At 34.7% G+C, this 21,382-nt stretch overlaps 1 protein-coding gene across 8 annotated transcripts in view; it reads left to right on the plus strand.

Annotated features, from left to right (window-relative positions):
* The window catches only part of ZBTB20 (zinc finger and BTB domain containing 20), an 825,027-nt gene that overhangs the window by 333,170 nt on the left and 470,475 nt on the right, over window positions 1-21,382 (plus strand). For 7 of the 8 annotated variants that reach the window (XM_082624273.1, XM_082624270.1, XM_082624274.1 and 4 more), the window contains one exon: window positions 12,489-12,562. The exons of the other annotated variant lie outside the window; for it this stretch is intronic. The gene's annotated coding sequence lies outside the window, so the exon portion shown is untranslated. The remainder of the gene's footprint in view (window positions 1-12,488; window positions 12,563-21,382) is intronic. 8 annotated transcript variants of the gene reach the window in all.

Consider the following 21,382-nt stretch of genomic DNA (forward strand, 5'->3'; position numbering starts at 1 on the left):
TTATTATGAATTATAGTACAGGAAAACAAAAATCACATACTTTCAATGAGCTTACGTTCTAGTTGGCAGATTAAGATATAAATAAGGGGAAAATGCAAAAACAACAAATGCTAATGAAATACTTATTCTTTATAGTGGCTAATACAAATATAGTCATATTCTTAGTCTATATTTTAGCACATATATAAAACTCACAATTTACCTTCTGTATGTTGGCCTCACCCTGGCCTCTTTATGCTTTTCCTATTGTTATTGTACCTTTACCGTTATTTTCTCACTTTCTGCTTAAAAATTGTATTTACCTTTGCAAGATTTTTAAAAATTCTCTTTGGAACAACATCGGATAGACAAATGCCACACACATTAATCTCTATAATATTACCAGTGATAAGTTGTCCTACGCAAAGGTGACCCTGCTCATAATTTCGAAGCAGAAATAGTGCAGGCTACTATAATTGTAGACTGAAAATCGTTGCTTTCTGAATTTCTTATTTCATTAAAGGACTTGCTTTGATTTTTAGATTCATTCACAAAAGAATTAACATGCAAAGTAGGAGGAAATCCAAATGCTAACATGAAGTTCGCATCTCTACTAAAAGGAAATTTTAGCAGTAAGCTTTGGTATATTAAAGAAGCATAGTCCCATCCTTTGGGATTTGATGGGATTTTTATATCACAGGGCCACCCATTTTAAACTTTAGCATTTGATGTATGTTCTAAGTTATAATCTTAAACGTTTATCATATTTTGGAAAATTTATATCCCCCCCTTAAGTTTTAATGCCTGCATTGAATAATGTTTGTCATGGACCACAATACCTATCCCTGTGGAACTGTTATCCTATCTTAATTCAGAAGCAATACTATTGATTAAGCAATACTTAACAGCTTCCAAACTTCAAGACATCTTTCAGCCACCATTTCTTCCTAACCTCACTATGAGCTTCCTGTGTGGTATCATTCATCTGAGATCTTACTAAAATGTAAATAAATTATATCCAACACACTTTCTCTATTTGCCCAGCTTGTTACCATATCAAAACAACTGTCTTAATGAAATACATATTGATGTATTGTGTATTTCTGTGCTAAACCAAAGTGAGGAGGAAGTTATATGACTATATGACAGAACCCACTTCATAATAGTTTTGTTAAAGCATTTTATGAATTGGAGATAATTTGAGCCATGGGAGATGATGTAATTCTACATGGCAGAGTTCACGGAAAGAGGATAGCTCCTCAGATAGAATTGGATTAGGCTCTTGAGAGAGATGCACTGGGGCTTTTATGGTGCTTTACCTTCATAAGCGTAGCTAACTCTCAGTTTTCCATACTAATATTGTAGTTTTGAAGTAAAGATAGTAAAAATCAAAATAAAGAAGCAAGAGTATTATCTAAAATAATTTGTCTTTGGTCTTTGCATGCAATATTTGACTTTTTAACATCAAATTTACCATTTTACTTTTTCATGAGTTAATGAAGCTATTTCTAGCATCCATATTATGAAACAGAAATGATCTAACCCAAAGTATGTAATGTCATACTTTGTTATGTATAATACTCTTCATAGGGCATGATAAGATAAAACTTATCTCATGTTATAATGAACAGTAAGAATGAATAATAATCTGTATCAGATCTATGAAATATAATCATACTTGGTTAATTGCTAAATTAATTTGTAGAAAATAATTACTATTGCTTGGGTAAATACCAAAAAGTGAAAATAGGAGGCAGCTCAGTTATGTTCAGGGGGAGAAAAGAAAGCCAAACTGGGATTAAAGTTTGTCATGTCTGAATTAAATGTTGAAGTGCCAGTAGTGGTTGATTGACTCTGTGATCAGACTTTTGGTATTTATCATTTTTTCTTGTACTTTTCTGTATTTTCCAATTCTTTTGCAATGGGTATGTGTTAATTTTTCAGTCAGAAAAAAAGTTAATGTAAAATGTTTCATGCATAGCTCACTTGTAAATCATTTATTGAGAGTTAACTGTATAAAATTTCCCGGGGAGAGAGAAAGCCACGAGCTAAATTTAAGGGCAAAGTACTCCATTATACAAATAATCCATTGTCGCAAAACTTATTGAAGATTTTTTAAAGTCACTTTTCTCATTGCTTGAAAATTCTAAACTGGAGACAATTTAATCAATGAGATAATAATAATATGAATAACATTATGCTCTGCACCTACTTCTCAGCTCTACTTCAGAAGAAAAGCCTTTAGTATGTTGAGAATATGATCTAAGATATGTTGTTTCCTACAAAGAAAGACAATATTAGGAGCATCCTTTTCCTCCTATTCTATTTCAGAGTCAGTCTCCCTGAGTAGATCTGTACTTATAACTAACATTCTGTTTTTGAAGCATTGCTTAGTCCAAGTCATGTAGACTCAAACTCAGGTGGTGAGGTAATTACTAGCAGGCTTACCCAAACATTCATGTAACATGTAACAGCTAGAGAGCCAGCTAAATATCAATGCAATTAATTATATTTTGTTAGAAATACTATAGAAACATGTTATAGAGAGCATCTGTTACTTGTACAGAGGTTTAGAACAACTCAGGAAGAGGTTGCACCTTTGTGCAAATTATTAAAGGAAACCCTGTTCCAGCTGATGTAGCTTGGGCCAGGGAGTATGGCTTCTAAGTTGGAACACACCACTGTACTGGGAGCCCTTGTACAGGGCACAACCTGCACAGTCAGTCATGACTGCCCTATTTTATATACTTTATTAATGATTTGAAGATAGCTACTGTTCCTCCATAGGTTCCAAATTATTCTATTCTTGCATAGAAAGCCAAGAATCATCTTTAGATAAGTTAGCGAAAAAATGCTTATCTAAGCTTTAATTTAGTCTTGGACCCTCACAATACAAGTCTATTACTTTGCTTCAGACATCTGATTTGAATAGCATTGAGGGTAGAAGAAAATGAAGTTACCGCAAAAGTATAAATAAGTCTATCAAGTCCAGTTCCTAGAAGAACTAGGTTGACATTTTGAAATTACATCTAAATTTTGAGGTATCCTCTAGTAACTTTAGATGACTTGGTATATGAAAGGGTAGATAAGAAGACAGAGAGGCAGATGGACACCTCTTTGTTCCAAAAAGAAATAAAGATGGTTTAAAGGGATACATAGGTATACAATATAAATATATATGTATATATATATACACACACACATATATATATTTATTGTGAATGAAATTTAAAAAAATTTAAGTGAAGTATATAATATAAATGAAATAAATGAAAACTAAAATGGTAAACAAGGGAAAAACATGAGAAGGGGGCAAGAATTAGACCTATATATAAAAAAGCACCCTAGATAGTATCTTACATACGTTTACAAATAAGATTCTTACCATATGTTTTGAAGAAATACATTGCTGATATTAAGACTAGAAAGAAATATCTTCCTCTGATACCCTTAAGTATATAAAGGGATCACTGTATTTTATTATGAATATCATGATCAATATTCACTTTCATGAGAAACAAAGAATATTTTATAGGTACACTTCTACTCTTGTGGCCCTCAATATAGATTGATAACATTTCAGTAATGTACAATTTGGTATTCTCAGTCTCATAAAATACAGACCATTCTGGTATAACTCGAAGGAAGATTTTAGAATATATCTAGATGCTGAATTCCAGTGAAAGGACTGCACATCCTTCAGACAGTTTCTTATATATACTATTTCTGTAAGTTAGGCCTTTGATTGCTATTGGATGACTGTGAATTCTAGATTGTATGATTGGAAAACACTTGGAATACAGCTATTCTTTGTTAATTAAAGGCAGAACTAGTAGTCAAGTTAGGGGTTGTGTTTAAATTCTTTTACAGAAATTGAAAAGCCTAACAAAAACACATAGCTAAAAAACGTCTACCCACTTTACCTGAGAGATTAGCCGGAGAAGTATCATTTCATAGGACAAAAAAAACCTCTTTAAACATTTATTTTGATTCTGCTCTAATATACACAAAATAGAAGATGCAGGTTCCAAGTTTCTTCTTTGTCACACACAGCCTGGATATTGCCTAATTGATAATCTCATGCTACAAGGTGATGGAATTTCATCATATACTCCATCAGCAGACTTATTCACATCATTAAGCAATTTATGTGATGTTTACATGTTCTGTTTCATGGATTAGATTCCTTGTTTTCCAAATAGAAATAGTAATATTTACTGTTACACATTCCTTGGTTAAAGGTGAATTGCTATGACATTTTAATTAGATGAAGTTTGGTGAATACTTTGATTTCTTCAGTACTTGGTAAATTGTGAAGCATAATGTTGATCCAAAAATATCAGTAAGATATTCGAAGTTAACGCATCATACATTCTGAATTTCTACTGCACAAAGTTTACTGATCTTCCAAATCCTTTAAGTCTTCTTGAAGAACAAAAAAGCAAACAGTTTTGAAAATTCCTAGAAGCAGATACTACATGTTTATCTCATTTTATGTGATAGGAGTGATTTTGTAAATCTATTCATAATTTAAATGCTCCAGGAGAATCTCTCAAGGGAATTTTATTGTGGATCATCATGTAAAGCAAAAATCGTTTCTAAAGTGCTTATTACTCCCTATTTATATATGGGAACTTCCTGATTTGCAAGAGTTATTTAAGCTTCCAGAGGAGTGCATCACCTTAGTATGTTCCTGAGTAGATATAAACTGAGAGGGACAGGAAACCGTGAAGGAACAATTTGGTAGATACTAAACTGATCCAAGTAAGTATTTGAACCTCTTTAGTGAGATCTCTGAGCTACTATTTTATGTAAGATTAAGTCTAGATAACACGTTCTCCACAGTCACTTGGAATGGGTTTATTTCGGCTCATTCAAGCTCTAATTTTCCTAGAAATCCTTTATAAACCACATAATTTTACCTCTTCTCATTGAGTGATTCCTCTTAGATCTGTAAAGTAAGGCAAAATTATTTATCTCTGATGGGAGAAGTTTGGCACCCTCATCCTCATCCTCCAGTCACCTCCCAATTATCATGACCCAACCCAACTAAGGATTTTCAGAATTGACAGATATTCTTAATCCCCCAAAATGTTTGTACTTTCTAGAGCTGTAGAGGATTTTCTGTGCACATGTAACCATCATGGAAGCTTTCATTCAGTAGCAATTGGACCTCCTCATCCACCCACACACACCTGCCATGCAACTGGGCCTCTGATTCTTGCATTACAAGGCAAAGAATTAGGCAGTGGGCATTTGTTGAAGGAATACCGTAAGTAGTTTATGATCACTGTGTAGAAGGAGACTATAAATTCTATCACCTAAATTGGATGTTTTTGAGAGTAAAAGGTGCCACATTAAAAATTATTGTGAGACAACAGACATAAGTGGGGTCTGGTGTTTTAGCTGGGACTACCTCCTCTCCTTACCCATCCCCAAACTCCACTGGCACAATAGTTCCAGCAGGGCAGGGTGAGCCATGAAAGCCCACACCTTCACTGATGAAAGGGGCTGACTTGATGGAATAGAACATCAAGCTGAAAAACCACATGCCCCTGGGTGCTGTCAAAACAGTAGCAGTCTCAGCAGCAAACAAAAAGGAAGTGTAAACATCATAGCTAGCCTCAGATTGCAGTTCAGGTTGGGGCAGGCAATAGACTGGCATATTAGCCAGAAATTTAACAAGGAGAATTGGATGAGGAGACTGCCATATTGAGCCTTGATGAAACTAACACATATCTCTGGTGGTTTGGAAATCTGCATACATGTTTCAGGGAAGATCAGAGAAGGTCTAAGATCCACATACCCCAGACTGACCCTAAGGCCTAGTGCAAAGAGGAGATAAGGGAGAGCCCAGTGGAATGTAAGGGGCAAGGAAGACTTGTAAGCTGACTGAACTTTGAATGAATTCCCCAACCCATGCATATATTCATCAGCAAAGGGTGTTAGCTTATTGGCCTAAGTTGTTTGGGTACAGCTTCTGACCAGTCATTGGATATAAACTGCAAATTGTGCTGACACAGGGGCAAGTCTTAGCTAAGAAATGAAAATAAGAATTATAAAAACTGACCAGAGATATCAGCAGCTGCACAGTATGAGGGAGACAGATTCCAAAGAATTAGACTGGTAAGTCACTAAACAAATAAACACATAAATAGCAAAAATAGCAGAAACCCCCAGAGGGAAAAATCAGAAGCATAACTACTATAATATATTGTATAAAATGTCAATTTTCAAGAAAAAAATTTTGAGACATGTAAGGACACAGGAGTTTAATCCACACTCAGTTTAAAAAAAAGCAGTCAACAGAAATTATCTCTAGGTTGTGGGGGAGAGCAGAAGGTGAATTTAGCAAAGACCTGAGAGGAGCTACTACAAATATGTTTGAGTAAGTAAGGAAATCATATTAAATAATTACATAAAATATTACTATAATTACTATTCAAATAAAGAATATTAATATAAAGATAGAAATTATTTTTAAAAGAAACAAAAATTCTGGAGTTAAAAAGTACACTAAAAATTAAGATGAAAAGTATTCTAGAGGGACTCAACAGCAGATCTGAGATGGCAAAAGAAAAAAATCAGTGAACTTGAAATTAATCGGTAGAAATTATCCAATTTGAAGAAGAGAAAAACATAATGAAGAAAGAAGTAGAGCTTCAGAGATCTGTGAGAAACCATCAAGCATACCAACATGTATAAGGGGAGAGAAGGAGGAGAGAAAAGAAGGAAAGAGAAGAAAAAAGATATTGGAAGGAACAATGGCCAAAAATTTGCCAAATATTATGAATAACATTAATCTACATGTTTGAGAAGCTCAACAAATTCCAAGTATAATAAATATGAAAAATCCATACATAGTCACATCATAGCCAAACTTAGAAAGCCAAAGAGAAAGAGAAGTTCTTGAAAGCAGCAAGAGAGAAAAAGACAAATTCGATACAGGGGACACCACTATGATTAACAATTTACTTCTCATCAGAAACATTTAAAGTCAGAAGGCAGAGAGAAAACATATTCAAAGGCTGAAGGAAATAAAGATTTTAACAAATGACAATCAAGAATTTTATATCCAGCAAAACTATTCAAAATGAAGGTAAAATAAAGATATTGTAGGATAAAGACTGAGGCAATTCGCTGCTAGCAGACCTGCCTTACAAGAAATACTAAAGGAAATCCTTTAGGCTGAAAAGAAATGACAGCAAACAGTAATTAAAATACACCCAAAGAGATAAATAGCACTGATAATATAATTATGTAGGTAAACATAGATATGGTATAACTATATAACAAAACTCAATTAAAGAAGAAGGAAATAATAAAGATTAGAGCAGAAATCAATGAAATATATAACAAGAAAATAATAGAGAAAATCAATGAAACCAAAAGTTGATTCTTAGAAAAGATCAACAAAATTGACAGATATTTAGCTAGACTGACCAAGGGAAAAGGAGAGGACATAACAGATTACCAAAATCAGAAGTGAAAGAGAGGACATTACCAACCCCATAGAAATTTAAAAGATTAAAATGTAATACTATGAACAAATATGTTCCAAGAAATTAGACAATTTAGATAAAATGGTATCACTTCTAGAAATGCACAAATTGCCAAAACTGATTCAAGAAGAAATAGAAAATCTAAATGGACCTATAACAGTAAAAAGATAGAATTATTAATTAAGTCATTCCCACAAAGAAAAGTCTGGATGCAAATGACTTCACTGTATCCTAGCCAATATTTAAAGGAGAAATAATACCAAATTTTCGCAAACTTCTCCAAAAATAGAGGAAGAAGGAACACTTTTCAGTTCATTCTATTAGAACAGTATTACCCTGAGACCAAATCCAGACAAAGACATCATAAGATAATAAACCAGTATTCCTCATAAATATAGAAACAAAAATCCTCTACAAAATATTCACAAACCTAAGTACAGCAATCTGTAATATTATTTACACCCTGACCAAGTAGGATTTATCCTAGTAATGCAAAATTGGTTTAACATCCAGTAATCCATTCATGCAATATAACAAATTAGTAGAATAAAGGCAAGAACCACATGATTATATCTATTGTATCTATATGTATATTGTGTCAATAGATACACAAAAAAAAATTTGAGAAAATCCAATATGCATTTGTGACAGAAACTTTTAACAAACTAGGGATAGAACTTCTGTACCTAAATAAGGGGCACTTATGAAAAAACCTGCAACTAATACCATACTTAATGATGGAAAACTGACAGGTTTCTCTAAGATTGGGACAAGGCAAGGTTGTCAGATCTCACCTCTCCTGTTCAAAATTGTACTGGAGTTTCTGTACAGAAAGGTAAGAAAAATAAATAAATAAAAAGAAAAAGAGGAAATAAAGCAAGGAAAGAAAAAAAAAAAACGAAAGAAACAGACAGAAAAGAAAGAAATCAAAGGCATCCAGATTGGAAAGTAAAAAGTAAAACTTTTATTTGCAGAAAATATCTTAAGTACGTAGAGAATATTAAGGAATGCATACACATACACACAAACTAATAAATGAGTTCAGCAAGTTCGCTGGGTACAAGAGCGTTATACACAAGTCAATTGTATTTCTATCTGCAAACCTATTTCAGAATTATTAAGGTTCATGTTCCAGACCACCACAATAAAGCAAGTCACACAAATCTTTTGGTTTCACCAATTCATATAAAGTTATGTTTACACTATACTGTAGTCTATTAAGTGTGCAATAGCATTATGTAGGTACATACTTTCATTTAAAAATACTTTATTGCTAAAAAATGCTAGCCATCATCTGAGACTTCAGCTAGTTGTAGTCTTTTTGCAATAGTAACATCAGGGATACTGATCACAGAACACCATAACAAATAAAATAATACTGAAAAATTTGAAATATTGCAAGAATTACCAAGATATATTTACTGGAGACATGAAGTGAGCAAATGCTTTTGGAAAAATGCCACTGATAGAAGTGCTTGATGCAGGGTTGCCACAAACTTTCAATTTGTAAAAAATGCAGTATCTATAAAGGGCAATAAAGCAATGTACATAGGAATTCTTTTCTTTGCGGGGGGTGGGGAGTTCATTTTACTATACACTCTACTCTTGCATATATTTGAAATACTTCACAATAATAAAAGTTGTAAGTGAAAAGGAAAAAGAAAAGACTAAGAGAAATAATTAAAACATTATAATTTGGTCTCTATGTTGACCACAAACAGGGCTTGTCTGTTAAAAATCAAATCTGAACAGTGTCAGAATGAATAAATCATAGAGAGGTTAGTGAACTCTCAAAAACAATCTGAGCAAGATACAGTCGGTGCTGAATAGTTGGGAAAGCATTAAGAGAATTGCCTGTATTAGCACAGACTTCCTAAACTGGAGTGCTTTGTTGCTCTTTCCTTGAAGTTCTGTGACCTGGTGATATCTAAAACTCCTACCTATTCGAGGATTTTTAAAAAGTAGAGTGTGGTCAGAAGCAGTCCTTTGTTCCTAATCAATACTAAGATCTATAGTTCCTCACCCCCCTTCAGTTTTTTGTTGTCTGGGGCTTTGTTTTTTGGCCTTGAAGACTTACAGGATGGGTTACTGTAATATAATGCATTTGCTACTTCTCTGGAAAGCCATTCAGAATCTTTAACTAGTGCAGAATGTACAACTCTTTTGCTAAATAGTCTCTGCCAAGAGAAGCATTCTTCCGGGCTTTGTAATTTGCATTGATTACTGAGCTGTTCCCCAGTGTATCACTGGGTGTATTCTATAAAGCCTTACATAGTTCTGTCTTGATTAAAGAAGTCTGACATTGGTGGTCAGTTTTAATAATGACTGAGGTTGATCTGGATAACTTGAAAAAATTTTAACAGATTTTGAAACCCAAAACGTCAGCAGCAAGTTATTCTTATTGATGACACATACTCTGGAAATCTAGCATTTTAAAAGTGGGTTCAGTGTACAGTACTGAACTTGAAAAAACAGGAAGTTGAAAAGTAGACAGTAGTGCCAAAAATAAGGTCCTAGTCCTAACTTCTCTGCTCCTTAATCTAATCTGACATGCCTTCAGAATATTTCACTTTCTCGATGATCAATCTTCCAAAGAGTTTCTACCCAATACTTAACCCCACTACATAGGAACAGAGTTAATGATTTCTCATGAGGCAGATATGAATAGGAACAGTATTCATATCAAAGACAACTGGTCCCACTTCCAGGTCCATCCTTGGGCCAAGATATGTAGTCGCCAACAGTGTGTTGGCGACTGCATTTTTTGAGTCCTGGCGCAAAGTAAGATCCATCTGTTTTGCCCAGCCGTTTGCCTGAGTGCCACAAAATGGTCCTGTTATTAGTCTTATTTGTGGTCCTATTTGAGGTTAGGGGGTAACGTAAATAAACTTCAGTCCTCCTTGTGATGAATGTAACATGGGAATTAAAAGTGGTGGTGTTGGTAGTGCTAAGTGATGTTGCATCTCTATTTTCTCAATTGTTCTGTTTTCTTTGGATTGGGAAGCAGACATTTAAGAATGAGTTTGTCATCTGGAAGGATAGTTGTGACCAAGTTTCCCTCAACAGGATACAAGATGTTATTTTTGAGCTTCATTACCCTCACCAAGGGGGGAAAAAAAGAGAAGAGAGAGGGAGAAAATAAATAAGGAAGAAAGTGAAAGTAAGGAAGAAACAGGTAGAGATAGAGAAGGGAAGAGAAAGGTCAAAGAGAAAGAGGAATGACATGAGAAGGGGAGAATGTAAGTTGACTTTCTATTCGTAGAAACTGCTTTATCGTTTTGAACTAAGAGTTCAATTCACTCAACATCTGGTGAATTAAGAAAAAGGAAATCTGACTGATTAAATTGAACTGCTAGTTGTCAGTTAAGTAGTTTATATATAAATATGCAGCCTAGTTTCTATCACCCTTTCTTGTCTGAACTAGACAGTTGAATCCATTTCACTAACCATATGTGATCGGTGGTGAGTAGAACAATACCAGTTGGTGATTCAGATTTATATAGAGGTGAGCAGTTTTTATATTTCTGAATCATTTATTGGGGATTATTGTTATTCCTTATTATTTCTGAGCATGAGTTATTTTTGTCAGTTTCTTTTATGAATGTTTTGTTGCCTTATAAGGAAATATGTGAACTCCCCTCCTCTCAGTCAGTTGTCCCTGGTGACGCCTCCATAATTTCTGACTTTACACTGGTGCATTTTTAGTCTAATTCAGGCATGTGAGAAGCAGGGGAAAAGTTTAGTTAGTCAATGTCATTGATTTTTTTGGGGGGGGATCCATTCATGGATAGACCTAGTGAATTTAAGCCAGTTTGAACTTAAAATCTATATGCATCAAATAGACACAATACCCAAAATATTCCTCTGTATAATACAAGAGAAAAAGAAAATAGAATTCACAAGTAAGAACTAGATGCATTTTCTAAAAGCAGATGCAATTTCAGGGCTGGTCTATGATCATACTCTCATATATGGCGATATTAAAATATTACCTTGCATTAATAGGAAGGTGGACATAAACATACCATATTTAGTGCTACAAATATATAAAAAATGTACTGCCATGCTCTAAAGTAAAAGAAAGATAATTGTTCTATCTCCATTTTACACTAAAAAGCTCTGTTTTTCTAAACCTGTTGTGTCAGTTATTTGAAGCTAAAAATAGGGATGACTTAATCCAGTCTGTTTTTTAACTATTATCTTATTCATAGATGGTGTTATATGAAGAAAGAAAGGATTGAAAAAATTAGTATGCCATTTTAAGCCCAAGTATTTATGACATATTTTTATTTTAATGCCTGGACTCTTAATTCAAAGGTTAAAAATAGGTATTTTTTAAATGCGTTCACAGTTATTTAAATCAAGAAGGCTGGTTCAAACCCTGATGGTCTTCCCATGTTGCTTCAAATAGCAGTGCTGCATGTGACTAGGTATACAATATGATGTGGTCTGGAGTGCACTAAACCCACAATACCTTGCAATGGGCATTTGTATTGCTAAATATGTTCCTTTACCTCTACTTCACCATTTTCCCCACCACCAATTCAGTCATTTGAAACTAGTAGATATAACATTTTTTTCCAATTTTATTTGAAGTTATATTTCCCTTTAATATGTGTATTCAGATTGTCGATTTTCTTCTTTTTTCTCTGAAATAACATTTTATGTAATCTTGAGGCTTTGGAATTATTTAGGAGTTTTTTAAAAATCAGAATATAGGTAAAATTCAGAAGCACTGAGCTTCTAGTCATATCATTATGAAGTCCTTAACATGACGGCATATTTTGTTTCTCAGAATTGCTTTTTTTCCTCTTTAGATCCTTTCCTTTTCATTAAAAAAACGACTCTGGGAAGAGAGTTTTTTTTTTTTTTTCCTTAGGAAAAAAAAAGCCACGCTTGACTGATAATGCATTGCTTTGGATGGTGAAACATTATGAAAGTTTAATTTTTAATTAAATCTGAAATACCAATTATAACTGGAAGAGATTTTAACCTGTTTCTTTTCAGACTGCCTGAAGTTACATTTAGAGACTGAAATCACTGCACCTTAAAAACAAAAGATTGAGCTGCACCGCATTCTTGTAAGTGAAAGCTTCCTCTACCTTCCTCTGTGTTTTTGTGACCATCTCAAAAAAAGGACAAAAATATTGGTAACATAGTAACCAGACATGAGTAAAAATTTGAATATCCCTGAAGAAATACATGTTTAAATGATTTCCTTCTTTAAAAAAAGAAAATTTGTAAGGCTCAATATTCAGTATGTCTTTTTTATCCAACCTAAATTGTGAATCCTTTCTTTTGGCTGGCTTGAATTGCATTAGGGAGGGTGTCACCCACCGTGCATCAGCACAGTGACATACACCCTGTCAGGAAGGATTCTTACATTTTGGTACAAGTCTCTTAGAAGGTAACAGATTTCTTATGGAATCAAAGTAGGTTCCTTTTTCCTTTGTGATGTCATTAGAAATTTTTAGCCTTTGTGTCAATGTAAATGGAGAGAAAGAAAGTTCATGATGACATCACAAGATTCTGTTGCTTTGAGGACTTTGGGCAAAACTAAGTAAAATGCATAATTCCCTTGTGTGCGTGTGTTCCCCATTCTGCTATGAAGCAGTCAAAATAGCACATCTTATGTCTTCCCGTGAGCTACAAGGCTGTCTCTCAGAGCCCCATTGTTCCATAAATGCATGTCAGAGTCTACCACAGTCTGGTCTACCCTTATTTAGCTGCTGTTTTGTCAATGTACTTGGAAGAACAATTAACATTTGGGATTTCAATGTCTGAATAACAGGCAGTGAATAGGACCCAAGCATATAAAAGATTCAGACGCCCATGGTAAGAAAACAGAAGCTTAGAGGTGGTGGGGGAAAAAAGAAAAGCATTTTAATGCCGTACTCAAAGGTTATGAAATACTACAAGGAAATTCAGTGTTATATTTTTTAAATTTTAGATCAAAATGTTCATTTTCGTAGTGAAGTCCAGAAGGTTATGATGTCTTCCTAAGTTTCACAATTTAATGTGTTATGAGGTCTTTTGCTAGAGAGTCTTAAAACACTTAAATAACATTCATCTCCTTGTGTCATTGTTGGAATGCCGGATGTGGGGTTTACTGCATCGTGGTTTTCAAAGTGTCACAGTTCCTCTCGACAGAGTACACTAAAGGTGATTCAGATGATTTCTTCCATTTTCACTTTGGTTTACTGCACTCTTTCATTATTGACTACAGTTCTTGTATGTTTACTGTAGACAGTTCTGACGTTGCTTAAATATCCCTGCCTATTGTCTGAATTCCTGTTAGGTCCTTTTTTTTTTTCTTTGAGAGATGATGCATGGACAGAGCAAGATCACTTCCCTGTCAGGGTATCTGGTGAACAGGAGGGGACTTTGGCAGCTTATATATGCTGCCCACTGAGCACAGTGCCTGGATGGTATGAGTGAATACATGATGGTTATTGTTATTTTTGTCATAACTACCACAGTTGAAAACCATAGATGGTAAGGTCTCTAAAATCAGGGTATATTTCTTATTGATTTTTGTAATCCCCAGTACTTGGCATAATAGTGGTAATCAAGAAACAGCTATTGTTATTAGTACAACTAGAAAATTTAAGTCAGAACTTTAGGAGTCATTCATTCAGAGAATATTTTGAAGATAGGTTGAATAAAGTTTTTGACAGTCAGGAAGATAATTATAAAGGAATTTGTCAAAGACAAACCTACTATTTACCACATAACATTAGGCATCAGTCGCCTAGTCTTTCTCCTCTTTGACTTTATACTTCTTTCACCTGAGCAGAATGAGAAGTGCCCATTCATACATATCCTTTTTGTCTGTGAAGTGGTCTTCACTAGTTTTCTGTTTAAGTTGTGTCTTACATCCCATACACTGAAGTTGTCTCCAAAGATAAATCTACCTGACTCTAGGATGGATGGTGCTCTGTACCTGTTTGTCTAATTTCTATGCAGTAGATTGTGCTTCAAGAAAATGGGGCAAATGGTACAAAAGGTATTGGGTCAAGAGTCCAGAGATTTGGGAAGTTGCCATTAGAAACTTCTACTTTCAGTGCGTCAAAAGCCAGGACCAGTTTCTCAGCACAAATAAGACCACAGCATTATTTAGAACTCAGAACAATTTGACCCCTTCTAAGCTTAGTTTCCCGGGGTTTTTTTGTTTGTTTTTTCTTTTGCATAAAGTTACCTGCCCTCCCCCACCAATTTTAATTTATTTCTAAAAGAGGTCCCTTCATTTTTATTAAATTAGCTTCTGGTGGTGCAAATTAAGGCTCTCATAAAACTTGGCCCCTGAGGCAAAGCTAAAATGATAAAATTTAGGCTTCATGAATTGTACTGTTATCATGTTGAATAACATTTAGGGACATCAAAGAACTTTATAAACACATTTCACATTTTTTAAGATTAAAAGATTGAGGTGAAAGGGATGTAAGGGCAGAGCATCGTCAAACGTTACAGGTAGAAAGGATATAAGAAATAAAAGTCCAGTCATCCCATTCTGGAATAAGTAAATTGAGGCCCAGGGTAGGGCATGCAGGTTACCCAAACCATACTGATCACCAATGCGAATCATCCTCAGACATCTAGGCCTGAGAGTAAACCCAACTATGGACTCTGAGGCTTTGGTCTTTCTTCTACACTCAGGGTCTGAGCTGTGTTTGCTGAGGAACAAATTACCTTAGGCTCATCTTATGAGGCCCACTGAAGTGTGGTCCCCTCTACCAACTAGTCCAAAATTCATATATAAAGGGTATTCTAAAAGCAGTTATTGTTATCAAAAAATTTTTATTTTTTTATTATGCATTTTGGTATTGTGCCTCTGGTTGTGCATTGAGTCACACAGAGGCAAATTTATGTGGTTGGTTTAATATTCTTTATGATGATTTACAAAGTGGACAGAAGACCATTAGAAACTTCAGTAGTTTAATTGGGCTTACAGGCAAGATGAAACCGGTAATCTGAACACAGCCATTGTGATGTGGAATTCAGACTTCCCAAAGAGGGTGCATCAGGCATGGTGTCAGAATGTCATTGTTGCCAGGTGTCATTTCCATCAGAGAAAAGTTTCTCAGGGTCTGGAAAAATTGAAATAAACTTTAATAATTTAAAATGAATTACTTGCCCTGGTTATTTATTTCAGGTTTCCTTTATTGGATTCTGTCATTTGGCAATCCAAAGAGACCAGAGTAGTAGTTGGACAACAGATACATCTTTCTTATAGACAAAGTATTTTATGGGTATAGTAGAGGAAATAAATGGTTATCACTTCTTCTGGACCATCAAGGAATAATATCATATTAGCAAGCAGCCTAGCAGAGGGAAGTTGAGGAAACAATGGTAATGGTGTGACCTGAGTATAGAATGCTGGTTAGGGCCAATGTTTTCCAAAGTATAGGTTGCAACTCATTCATAGGTCATGAAATCAGTTTAGAGGGTCACAGTCAATATGCTTTTAAGAAATAGAATCAAAGAAAAAAAGTTTGTAAAAAGAGTGTGTTACATATTTTTAAGATAATGGATTGAAAAATAAATATATGTCTTACTGGGAATCATGCCACCAAAATATGAAAGCAGATCTAAAGATGATAGGTCTTTTAAATACTCAACTCAGGTAATCCTGACTAAGGGATAATATTATTTTTTCCCCTTTTTTCACAAATGAGAAAGTGGAAGAATTAAGCAATTTGTCCCAGGTCATACAAAAGGTAATTGGTTGAGATAGGATGTGAATATGTCTGTCAAACTCCACATGCATACTCTTCCCATGATTTGACACTGTTTTGCAGGGTTGTATGACTTCATTTATTTCACTGTTGATAGCGCACACATTTATATCTTAAGTCCCAAACTACAGCACTGTATTTCCAGTTTCCTTATTTAAATCTTCAACTGTATAGATATCACACCAGTTTCTCAGAATCAATATATCAAGTAATTATCCTCCTAGTTAAGTCATCCTTCTTTTGACTATCCTAATTTTCTTCATCCCAATTCTCCAGGTCATCTTGGCTCAAAATATCTCATTCTTGCCTCTCCTATCCCCCCCAAGTATCCAATAAGTGGCCAGTAATTCTCCTTTTTTGGTATCTCTGTCCTCGTCAGGGTTTCATCTTCTCTTGGTTGTACTAATCTCCTAGTCGGGAGAAACAGGGAGGGGAGACCTGTTCATCCTAAACACTGTTGCCCCATTGGGTTTCATGAAGCAGGAGCCCTAAAATCATGTCACTTTTGTTCAGACAAAACTTTAATATTCTATAGTAATTACCAAACAATGCCTAACCAATATTCATGACACTCTAAACTCTAATTCTGTCCCCATTTTTGACTTAATTTTATGGCATAATGTACCATACACTCAGGCCAGATCTCCTCACCCTCATTTATTAGTATTGTTTCTGTTATCTGGAATGGCCACCATTCTGTTTTTCCATATGCAAATCTAATCCATCCAGGTTACTTTAAATGCTATTTATTCCATGAAACCTTCTCTCCCTGACCTAGCCAGAAATAGTCCACTCTCCCCTACCTACCAAACTCACTTAACACCTGTAGCAGCCCTGCCAACAATCTTATTTTGGGCTTCTGGTCTTCGAAATTGTGAAAGAATAAAGTTATATAAGTTAACAAGTTTGTAATAATTTGTTACAGCAGCCTAAAAACCTAATACAGCACCCTCCTACACATTTTTTGAGACTTGAATTACTTTCTATATTTTTAAACAATATTTATGGGCATGCTTTTTTTTTTTTTAACTAGAAAGCAAATTCTTAGGGATAGAGCCCATATTTAATTATTAATATTTCTCAACCCTATAGAATCTACCACAATAGAATCATTAGTTTGTTGTTCAACCATGCTTAATATTGGGACTAAAGAAACGATCCCTTAGTGTCTCATGAAATTTATAGTCTTCTAAGGGAATCCGACATCAAATAAGTGTGCAAATAATTACAAAACTACAAATTGTATCCCATGAGAAGAGCTAATTGGTATGCAAGACAATAATGGGTGGGGAAAATCTATTGTACTGTCCACTGGGTGCTCAGGAAAGAATTCTTAGAGAAAGTGTCATTTAAGTTGAGGGTTGAAAGACAGAAAGAATCAGCCAGGTGAAGAATTTGGGGTGGGAATGGAAGTTTGAGAGGGGAAGAAAGCTGCCAACAGAAACAGCATGGACAAAGCCTTGAGGCAAGGACAAACTGTGTATTCAAGGAAATAAAAGGATTCCAGAGTAGCTAGAGTAAAAGAGCAAAGGAGGAGAGTGACTGGAGGTGAGGTCAGAGAAGTAGCCAGGGTGGGGAATTTGGATTTTATTCTGAATACTCTGGAAAAGCACATAGTAGACATGCAAAAAAAAAAAAGTAAGTAAATGAGTAAATAAATATTAATTGAAGAATAGCTTAAGAATAGTACAAGATGAAGATAATTCAAAGGTACATAATGTACATAAGCTTATAGCATCTATATATTCATTTTGAATCCTCACTGAAGGTTTACTTCTGATTTTGAGGAGGGCTTGGACTTTTGAAACAGAGGTCTTATAGTTCACAACATGTTTCCCATCTGCATAACCAAAATAGGTCTCTGACAACCTTCTAAGATAAGGTCAAGTTAATTTTATTTCCTTTCTAGTTAATAATTATTAAAATTCTGTTGTTGGTTAATGAATCTGTTATTTTTATTTATTTTTAAGTGCTCGTTGTATAGTGTAGAAATGAGTACAAAAATGTGTTTTACTCTTAGAATGTATTTTTAACTGTTAAACCTTAATCTTATTTTTAATTTTGATGTATTTTATCATGTGCAATGGCCAGGGGCCTGGAGGCATAGAAAGCCTTGAAAATGAATCATCATTATCCTCATTAATACTACCTATAATATGACTGAATTTCTGGATTAAAACAATCCAGACTGTTTTAAAGTATGATGATTATTATTCTGGAATGCCACTAAATCAGAATAGAGATATTGGTTTGTTTGCAAAGTGATAGAAATTATCCCCTTTTGCAATTAAAGAAGAAATAGAGTAGAGGGAATGTGAAAATTAAACCATAGAGAAGTAGGTTAAGCTCTAAAGATATGAGTATTTATCCATTGCAACTCAGTAAAAAAGACACCAGAATCAAAATATTATGTCTACAGAGAACCTTAGGAATTATTTATTCCAGTCTCCTCATTTTGGAGATGAACAAAATTTAGGCCTAGAATTCTTATTCAAGTCCTACAGTTAAAGAGTTAATGGCGGGGCTGGAACTGTAATTCTAATGCTTAAGAGCTAGATTACCACAGCCAAACCAGCTAATCTGTGATCAAAGCCCCTATTGTAACCCTTTCAAGGTCTTGGGTGGAAAAAGGAATATTAAGTATAGGAGATGAATCTATAGACAAGTTTTAATTAATAAAAATCTGAACAATAAATATTACTCACAATCTGTTTACTTAATGTACCAGCTGCTTTATAAAAGTTGTCTCTAATCCTTGCTACCACCCTCAGCAACCACTCAGCAAAGCAGGAATAATTTCCATTTTATAATGAGAACACTGAGATCCAGAAAGATTAAGTAACATCCAAGATTGCAAAGCCAGTAAGTGAGTTTTGTATTGATGCCAGACCTAACTGATTCAAACCCTGTACTATCTCCTGTTTGGTGTTTTTATCTATTGCATTTTGTTATCACTTCAGGTCATGTGGTCACTGAGGCCATTAGTTCTCTAACAGTCCAAATGTCTGAAAAACTTTGAAAAAAGTTAGGAAGGTAAAGAAAAAAGTTACATTTAGCAGTTGCCCTCTCTGCATAAAGCTCTTTACATTTAATTCCCACGAGTGTCTCAAAATAAATATTATAACCTTTAGTTTACATTTTAGGAGACTGAGGAACAGTGAGATTAAATAGCCCCCTGCCGCCCAACATCTTAGTAAAACCCAGAGCCAGGATCCAAATGCAGATCTCTCTGACCCCAAGTATTCTTTCCATTATTCCACCCACCTCCGAGTCTGCTCTTCTCCCTATGCTAGTATTCTGTGGTCTGCATACCTCAACTCCTTATATGGCAAAGTAGAATTTAATACATGCTCTCTTAGATTTCCCAAGAAAAAAGAGAATATGTTGAGAGGATGCTTTTATGGTTAAGTTATATCATCTTGCCTGGAAATAAATAGAGCCCCTATATATTTTTTTTCCATCTTTCAGAAATGAAGAGCTGGAAGTTTGGTCAAATCCATGACATTAGTCTTTCATCACTACATCATCTTGACTCACTGTGTGTCTGTGCCCAAGGTCCCAATCATATCATAGACAATGGTACTAGTAACCTTGATCGTACTTGAAAACATCTTTGAAAAGTGAAAGAAGTAAAATATTGTGTTTATTAGACCAATAAGAAAGAATAAGGTTTACATTTTCCTTCTCAAGTCTAACTTAATTGAAGCCTTATAAGCCTGATCAGAGATATAGGTCAATAAAAGTGCTCATCATTACTGCTACTAAAAAAAAATGCAAAGCAGAAAATCCAAACATATTTATCAATTGTTAATATTGTTTTCTAATGACCACTGAGGACAACATTAGAAGTGAACTCCTTGGTGAGGGCAGGAGAGATAGAGAAAGAGAGAGAGAGAGGGGGAGAGGGAGAGAGAGAGAGAGAGAGAAGGAAAGAAGGAGTAAGGGAGAGAGAGAGGGAGAGAGACAATATGGAAGAAAAGGAAGAGGGAGAGGTTTGAAACATTCGTTGATGGCAGGTCCTACTGCATACATGATCCTGAATTTCCTTCCATGTCAACTTTTGCAACACCGCATGTATATACCTCCATTTCTGAGGTCATTTCTACTGTTGTTACACTTGAACGATTATTCTAAAACTGTCTGTCACTGTAGAATAGCACCAGTATGCATAACAAGTTTATGGTAATTAGAAGAAATGCCTACCTGTTATAGTTCTGTATTTATTTTTTCCCCTCTATTTCTTGAGTTTGACTTCCAAGTCTTTCTGTGTGAAAGCCCTTCGCAGTCCATTCAAGTCTTCTAAAATAACTCAGTGAAAAAAATCCTTCCTGCTTCACAGAAGGGACTTTGTTCTTTTACCTCAGCCTTGCTGCTTCCAATATGTGGCTAGTAGCCCTAAATCAGAAAGTACATTAGTATATGTTTTGAACTGCTGGGTCTCCTCAGGAGAAAAAAAAAAAAAAAAAAAAAAACTGTTATCTACAATATTATAATATTTTGTTAAAAATCCAATTCTGGTTCAGTGTTTTGTTCTCAAAGGAATTTTGAATGAAGGAAAAGCTTTTGTTAAGAGGGAGGAAGCTTATCTAATCTCCTCAAGACTGATGAGAAGCAATCAGGAGACTTGTGACTCTTTGAAACAGTAAATTTCCAGGGAATTAGGCACACGTTTCTCAAGAGCAATAAAGAGTGTTACACTTCAGGTTGCAGCACATTGGCTCCAAATGCACCGCTTCATATATCCCAAATGGCAATTTGAAAGCACCATTCTCTGAATCAACTGGAAAAGGAAGGAGGCCATGCTGAACTGACATTCTTTCAGGAGGTCATGAGAAATGTAATACAGAATGAAGTCAGTCTTCTGATTAATATCAGATTCTCCGGGTTATAAACTTCTTATGATAAAATGTCTTCAGAGATACAGGAAAATAATAGTTACCAAGTAGTAGAAGATTTAGATTTTTGACAAAGTCGTTTACTTATTTGCAATTGCACTAACCTAACCATATGAAATTTGCTTAACCTTTGCTTCAATTTTACTGAACTGTTCTTTGTTTACCTTATTTGAACATTGTAAAACTTTATTAAATAATCAATAACCAATATATGTCTAACATTGTTATCATTGTCATTGTTACTGATTTGTGTTTTCCTCTATGGATTAGG

The sequence above is a fragment of the Mesoplodon mirus genome (assembly GCF_964341445.2).
Source record: "Mesoplodon mirus genome assembly, chromosome: 6".
NCBI classification, from domain to species: Eukaryota; Metazoa; Chordata; class Mammalia; order Artiodactyla; family Ziphiidae; genus Mesoplodon; species Mesoplodon mirus.